We start from the raw sequence: 8,702 nt of genomic DNA, 5'->3' as shown, positions 1-8,702 counted from the left end.
TTAATTACAAATCTCTTATTCTCTATCTCTTCCAAAGACTTTTTAATAGACATGGAAAATGCATCTTCACTGGTAAATAGATATACTGCTGAGAGGCAGATTTGAAAATACCACTCCTTGACTGCAAGAAAGATTACTTTTTATTTGTTGGATCATTAAAGAACAATGTTTTTACTGCGTGCATATAGACTTGAAGAGGATGGCCTGGGGATAAGGAAGGATTTAATTCACATTTTGTAAGTATTGTTTAAAGCTGCGTACAAATGGTGTAGAACTGAATATACATAAATAAAGTGGTCAATCTTGGAGGGCTATAAATTCAAGTGGTAAATTAGGACTTCAGCTGTTGTTTTTTTTTCTAATTTAAAATTCTGTACACAAGTAACTTGTTATTCTGTTTAGAAAGGAATGAGCAAGATATTAAGCTGTTTAAAGGTGAGATAGTTTTGCTCTACATTAGAAACTTCTAACTTTAAAAATAATTTTGTTGGACAGTACAAAGTTTATGCAGCGGTGTTAAACAGACTATGCTCACATCTTCAGAAATTCTTCACAAGAATGCGGCATGTTTAGCACATACTGTAGCTATTGTTGGCATTAAAAAATATTAAGATTGCATTCATTTGTAGATTAAACAATTTTTGTCTTGATAAATTAATATGCTGCACAGTCTATCCAAAAATAGGTCACTGTGAACCATCTTGCATGCTTCAGTGGTGATATTAACATCCATTTGTTTAGTCTGCTTTCTTGATTCCACTCGCACATAACATAAAGGTCCCTCTGTGTTGGCGGCCATGAATCTGACCTATACCAAGAAGAAACTTGATTTGGTTATATGCGTCCATTGGCTTGCTACAACAATAAAAATTGCAACTGCCACAGCAACCCCCAACTGTAGCCTAGGTCCAGTGGGGGTCAAAAATTCCTGTCAAATTTGTTTATTGAAATTGTGCCCCAGAATTAGGTTTTGCAGGGATTGGGGAGGGTGGTGAATTTTTGCTACTCCAAATTGTGATGTAACATAGTTTTCAGAAATAAATTAGTCTTTTTTTTTAAGCTCTGTATCTCTCACCCTTGTGACATTACTGTGCTTTCATGTGAGATCACTTTCCTTCTTATTAAAATTATCAAAAAACAAGAAATTTCCTAAGGATACATTTTGACCAGAAGGTGATGGTTGTTTATCAGTCCTTCAGTTGACTCTGCAACTTTGGTTTGCCTGACCAGCATCTGATTTAATGAAGAATGCACCCATTAAGATGTGGAGAGTTTGGTGATCAAGGTACATTGCAGACTGTATTGGCCATTAACTAGTCGCTGATGATATAGTACTCAGCCTCCAGTTTTAGAACTAGTATTCAAGAGAACTGTCTGATTTCCATTTCCTGTCTGATAGTATTGGCAAAGGGTAGCTGCAGTAAGGAATGTAAACTCTGCCCTTTCACCTGGCTTGGGTAGGCATTATATATCTGTTTTTATTAACACCAGCCAGTCAGATTAGGCTAGTAAGCCCAACCTGAGTGTTAATTAGAGTAACATCTAAATCACAATTCAGTCTGTTTTGCATTATCTTTAGCTAACAATGTAGGGATATAGTGAGTGTGAATTTTATTATTCATTCTGGAAGCTATATTTTTGTGCAGCCACAGCAGATATATTTTAAAATGCATCACATTTTTCGAGGTTTGAAGTTTATGCACTATGTGCTGGATAGTAAATGTTGATATTAAAATTGTTTATAGACTGAGAGAAAACTGTGTTTTATTCTGGTTGATATGATCAATTGCAACTTGTATGGAAATTTTAATTTGGATATTATATCAGTGCATAAGCCACTATATGTAATATATTAAAAATGGATGACTCTTTGGTTTAAGACAGTCATATGTGGACAGAGTACAAAAATGGCAATAGAAGCAAAGAAATTTACATAAGGAAATTATAAAGAGAATAAGTTGTTCATCCAGTGGTAAATTGAAAGTGATAACGGCTGAAGTTTCTGTAATTTTTTAACAACTCCATTACGAGTGAAGATATGCCAATTTTTGTGTTGTTGTGAAGATTCTGAAGAACTGAAGAAGAATTTTTTCAGCAAAGTTTAACTTTTTTTTTTTTTTAACACCGGAGTATATTCTAATGGTGAAAAAGTAAAATGGCATGGAAAAATGGTTTGGTATGTATTACGTAACAAAATATTTTACACTGTTGTACTAGAGAAGCTTGATCTTTGTAATTCACTGCCTGCTTCATAAGGAATTTTGACTATAAAGGATGAATGGGACCACAGTTTTGTTTAGACAGGTGCCCGTTATACACAGGTGATTATATTAAGCAACTTTCATAAAAGGGCTTGTTATAAATAGCATTTTTCCTTTTCGAGCATGTGTCCATTATATAGAGATTATTGCTTAGGAAGAAGCTATAGGAATCCATGTCAGTGGAACACTCAAGAATTGAATTGGACATATAATTTGCACAATACAGTAGAACCTGTCTTGAAAGACCACCTCTTCTGCCAAACAATAATGGTCTCTCAAGACAGTTGGTCTTTCATGACAGGTCATAACACTATATAATGCATATATCCATGCATCGAAAATGTGGTCTTTCAAAACAGGTGGTCTCCCATAGCGGTGGTCCTCAGGACCAAATTTGATTTTTAGTTTTTACAGGTTTTTGGTTGACAGATGATATCACCAGCATGAAAAAATATTTTTTAAAAAATGTTATAACTAGATCTACATATCATTGATGGTACTAATCTCATTCTTTGAGACAAACAAGGCCATTCAATTTGCAAACCAAAACAAAAGCTAATGTTTTTTGTGTGAGTTCATTATGTTCATGTGTGTGTGTGTATGAAATAGGAAAAGTGCTTACATGTTTTAAGAGAGAGAAAATGTAATTGTGGGAGCAACTCTGTGTGTCTGTGTTAATCCTGTAATGATAGTTTAGTATGCTTAACTGATCATTCTGATGTCTTGACATTGAGTGAAGACAAATGACAGCCAATGGTTAGTTACATATGTGGGTGTAATAATTTTTTTCCTTTGAAAATCAGTTGAATCAAATGGACTTTTAGAAAGAATACTTTTTTGTCTGCCTCTGCAAAGTATCAAAAGTGAGGGATCAGGCCTGGTTATTAAAACACAGATATTTAACTTTAAACAATATTATTTTATTGCTCAGTTTTACAAATCATTTGAAATGAATAGCTTTAGTAAGTAAATAAACATGATCTTTTTTAATTAGTTTATTTAATGGTATTTAGTTATTAACAAGTTACATGTACCTTAAAACCTGACCCTTCTTTAAGGTGCAAAGGATTCTTTATTTTCAGCTAACTACTGATTACTTGATTCAAGTTCTTGTGCTAGATTGTATTTCAACTGTTCTAAGACCAGAAGAGCTATGGGGTGGTCTTTCATCAATCATCCATCAGTCCCTTAGCACACATATGTTGTCATTAATTTTCCTAAACTACTTGGAGGACTGCCATGGAACTTTACATACACATTCATTCCAGGGCCTGTTTGGTCCTAAATGGACATAGTACACAATTAATTTTACTATATGTTCTCTACATTTGTTTCTCAGTACTGACCTTTCCACTGTGTGACAATCAATGCAAATCATATGTTAATCTAAAATACCTTCAAAGATGACTTCACGGTGAAGTTCTTGTCAAAGGTTGACCTGCTCTTTTTTTAGATTATTGACTGTCAACATAACAGCATGTAACCAGAACACGAATTTCACTTCCGGATCATCACCAAGGCCTTATTACTCACTGTGCACTGTCGCCAAAATACATACAGACAACAACACCCCGAGCTCATATTATCAAGAATAAACAGTTACCTTTAAATCCCTACCAAAAATGCATAAATAAAACTCTTCTATCACCACCAAAATGAGAGAGGAAAAAATGTTCTAAAAATAGACTAGAACTACATTCGTGGGTACTGAACTGGAAGTATTAATTGTGATGTAATTCCTGACAGGCTCCATGTTTTACGCCAATTTTAGTCAAACTTTTATATTTGCATGCTATACCTATTTCAACTTTATACATGAAGTCTTTTTGAATTTCCTTGCAAGGAAAACATGTGACACCTGTCAGAAAGTATGTAGTGCTGGTGTTCCACAGGGTGCAAGTTCTGGTCCAAGTGCTCTTGAGAAACCAAAACTAAATTTGCTATATCTTCCTTAATTATAGGAATTTTTCAATGCAGTAAAAACCTAATTGTGATACAAGATAAGCCCTGTCTGAAAATATGTTTGAAAATTACAAATGTTGATAAATTCAGTTTTAATGGCAAATTAAATAAACATTTAAATTTTAAAAACTAAATTTTATTGAAAACTTAAATTTTCATACAAGTTTTAAAACACAGTTTGACAAATTTTAGACAGAAAAGTTGACTAATGAATGATATTTAAAACAAATGGTAGTTTGGGTCTGTATAACTGATAACATTTTCCCCAGGGGTAGTGAAGCATCATAGCTCATAGTGATTTTGGCAGCAAACCGCAATATGCCTGTCCAGATGCATATAGGTGTACACACTAAAGAAACACTGACAGGTGCTATGTTCCACATTTATTGTGTCAGGTACTTAGGCAGTTGTTTCCATAACTAATAGCACATTCAGATTTAAAGTTCTAATGGGACCACTACCATGTTTTATAGCAAAAATGCATTCCATTTCAATGTCGATAACAACAAAAGGTGGCAATGGGATAGGAAAATAGTTTCTAGGGAGGTTCTACCTTACTGAAAAATGGTGCTGATCTCTCTCATGAAAACCTAAGCCATGTCTTTGAGGTGCCATATATCAGTGTGGTGATCTGAACTAATCTTGGTCACTTATGGCAGTACACTGCACATGCCCTTATGAAACCATGCTATTACCACCAGACTACTCAGGAGAGCTTCCAAGCTAATCCAACTCTAACACTTTGTTCCAGATACCAGGCTAGACCTGAAAAGATACAATATGTTTCACTTAATTCTAGAAAAAACAGTAAGATCTATGTAAATGAAGTTAAACTGTGTTAGATATGGTGATTTCAAATTAACATTAAGGTTGCAAGCATGGGGGAAAATATTAAACTTGACAGAGTGACACTCAGAAATGTGAAGCAATGGCCATGTATTAAAGTGTTAAATTCATCCTAAAAGTATATGAGGTTTCTAGAAGCACATTTAGCCATTTACAAGTTAAATAACTAATCAGGTAGACTATGTATCATAAAGTTTAAGGCAATGTTGGGACGGTGAGGTTTGATCATTGGTGTAAACATTATTACATACCAGTATACAGGAAAGTCAAGTGACAATGTACTAAATTAGAATGTGTTACTATAAGCATTCTTATTCATGAGGGAAATAACAATTTTGGATATTGCAAGTGAATACAGCCAAATGTGGTCATACAAATCAACTATAGGTACCAATAAATCGTATATCATCAGCTAAATGTGAAATTCTCATCCCCAAAACTTGTAAACAAGGATGGAAATTTGCATATGTGGGACATATACAATGTACTTGTTAAGATCAAATGTGCAAACATAATTCAAATTATCTATTTGAACATTTATATGGTATTTTGAAGAGTGTTGGTTACCAATTATTAAGCTCATTGATTGAATGGAATCAGATATCAGCTGATGTTTCAATACCGCACTCTGTCAAAGTACTAAATTGAAATATGTTACCATACATAGGCATATTCATGATGAAAATAACAGTTTGGGATATTTTCAGTGCACATAGCCATAAATGTGCTTTACAGGTTCACTATAGGTACAATGTCAGCCTATATGATGTACTGAATGTGAACTTTTGATCCCAAACATTCTAAAATGGATGGATATTTGTACATGTGGGATATGTAACCATGTACAAAGTTAAATTCAAATAATTTGTTTGAATGCTTCTTATGTAATCCTTAGAGTGTCAGTTAACAAATAGTATTAGTAATTAATAATGCATAAAGCAAGATGGATCATTAGAATTCCCATAACATCATATAGGCCACAATGCCGCACTACACCAATCAATATCTTAACCTAACTGAACAATAAAATGGAATGCATTTTGTATTCAACTTACATCATTTTGCTTTTTTCTTACATCCAAGGGTAAATATACCTGGGGGAAGCATATTTTATCCCTTTGACCTGTATTTCATTCTCAGACAGTTTAAAATGATTTAGTAGAGAACTTGAGTAGGTTCTAGTATAAAGTTTTCATCGCTGTCCTCTCACTAAATACCTTATAACTATGTTTATAAACAATTACTGAAGGCTATACAAGCAGATGTTTGTTACTCAGGAAGTGACCCCATCATAAACACATAAATTAACTGATTGGACCCCTAATAAATAGTCTGAATGGCCAATACAAATTATAATTTTGTCTTCATGTATTTTTAATGAAGGTCTCATTTTGACTACAAAGATATTTTCTCTGACAAAATGTGACAAAAATCCAACATTGGAGCTTTTATATGGTGTAGGAATACATACATGCTGATAACATTTAATATGATTCCCAAAAATATTATATATGTGCATTTTAGGGGTTTTTTAATTATTTTTTTTAATTTTTTTTTAATTTTATTAAAATTTTTAAAATAAAAATTAATTGTTTACTTTTAATTTCATTCTTATATTTTAAAAGTCAATATACATGACATATTAAAATTTCATGTGTCTATGTTTAATAATAAAGATTTTATACCAATTTAAACTTTGCTCCAATACTGCCCTGACAGGACATAGTACACAATTAATTTTACTATATGTTCTCTACATTTGTTTCTCAGTACTGACCTTTCCACTGTGTGACAATCAATGCAAATCATATGTTAATCTAAAATACCTTCAAAGATGACTTCACGGTGAAGTTCTTGTCAAAGGTTGACCTGCTCTTTTTTTAGATTATTGACTGTCAACATAACAGCATGTAACCAGAATACGAATTTCACTTCCGGATCATCACCAAGGCCTTATTACTCACTGTGCACTGTCGCCAAAATACATACAGACAACAACACCCCGAGCTCATATTATCAAGAATAAACAGTTACCTTTAAATCCCTACCAAAAATGCATAAATAAAACTCTTCTATCACCACCAAAATGAGAGAGGAAAAAATGTTCTAAAAATAGACTAGAACTACATTCGTGGGTACTGAACTGGAAGTATTAATTGTGATGTAATTCCAAATGAAGATGGTGCTGCCTGGACATCCAATATAACAACTACAGCAGCCATCTTGAAAATCTTGTTATTGCTACTCCTACATGGTTGGCCACATCATCATGGGGTTTTCGCTGAAAGACTTATTATGGTATCGAGTTAGTACTAGATAAAAATTTGCTGATTTGACATCCACCATGGTGGCCATGGCAACCATCTTGAAAAGTTTGTTATTGTAACTCTTCCTGAACAGACTCTCCTATTGATGTGGAGTTTTCACTCAAAGACTTCATATGATGTCCAGTTGTATTTAAATGAAACTGTACCAATCTGAAATTGAATGTGGCCACCACGCTGTTGCCATCTGGAAAATCTTGTTATTGCTACATTCCTAAATGAATGGTCATATCAACATAACAGTTTCACTAAAATATTTCTTATGTCTAGATTGCCCTAAATGAAAATGGTGCCAGTCTGTGGCCACCACAGTGGCCTTCTTGAATATCTTGCTATCACTTACTCCTTCTGAATAGAAAGTCATGTTGACATGTTTTCACCTGAAGACTACTTGTGATGTCTGATTAGTTCTAAATGAAAAAAGTGCCAGTTGTACATCCAATATGGCTACCATGACAGCTGTCTTGATAATGTTGTTGTCATTAATCATCCTGAATGGATGATGATTATAACATCAGGTTTTCACTAGAAGACTTCTAGTGACAGTTACTTTGACCAAATGAAAATTGTGCCATCATGATGTCCAATACGTACACCACTGCAGCTAATTTGAAAATCTTGTTGTCACTAAAGAATATATAGAGATGGTTTCAGTGCTCAGGAATTTAAATATGGTCTTATCTTGAATTTGTGGAAATTCTTTTCAGCCATCAGAGCATTATTCCCCTCCTTGAAATTTTGCTTGAGAATTTTTGTATTATTTATGTCAAATGAGTAATTGTGTTATTATCAGCAAACAAAATTTACAGTCTGAATTGATGCTTATAACCATGTTATTTTTGTAACAAGGAAGAAAGGTTCCAGGATACATTCCTGAGGTATCCCACAGGTTGCAGCATTGGATTCAGATGTTGTTTCATTTATTTTAATCATTTGAAGTCTGATAAGTATGAAAATCAGTCAATTAATTCGACCCTAATAGCAAGCACATAATTTATTGCACACAGTGGAATAATTCACTGTCTATGCATTTTTTGTATTAAGCACAATCATGCCATTGTGTAAACCTTTAGAAGTCAGTGTTTTGATGTAGTCTGTGAAATAAATTGAATGAATGAATCTGTTGAATGTGAATTCCTAAAACCAGAGTGATATTCATACAGTATATTGCTTGTACTACATATATTTCCAATTTGATGTAGACTGGTCTCTCAGACACTTTAGATATGATGCTAAGAATGTTTACTTGCCATCGGTTTTCTAATATTTATATATAGTGTTTCTTAAACAAGGGATTTACCTTTTGTAC

General features: G+C 33.5%; 1 protein-coding gene across 1 annotated transcript in view; it reads left to right on the top strand.

The window, feature by feature from the left end:
* Nucleotides 1-218: 218 nt before the first annotated feature.
* LOC149803230 (uncharacterized) overlaps nucleotides 219-8,702 on the top strand; it is a 425,110-nt gene continuing 416,626 nt past the window's right edge. The window contains exon 1 of the mRNA XM_089952861.1: nucleotides 219-236. The gene's annotated coding sequence lies outside the window, so the exon portion shown is untranslated. The remainder of the gene's footprint in view (nucleotides 237-8,702) is intronic.

This window comes from Sinohyriopsis cumingii, chromosome 3, assembly GCF_028554795.1.
Source record: "Sinohyriopsis cumingii isolate HCF-2022 chromosome 3, ASM2855479v2, whole genome shotgun sequence".
Classification (NCBI taxonomy): domain Eukaryota; kingdom Metazoa; phylum Mollusca; class Bivalvia; order Unionida; family Unionidae; genus Sinohyriopsis; species Sinohyriopsis cumingii.
Note: the sequence above shows the minus strand (reverse complement) of the source record. Positions and strands in the feature narration are given on the sequence as shown.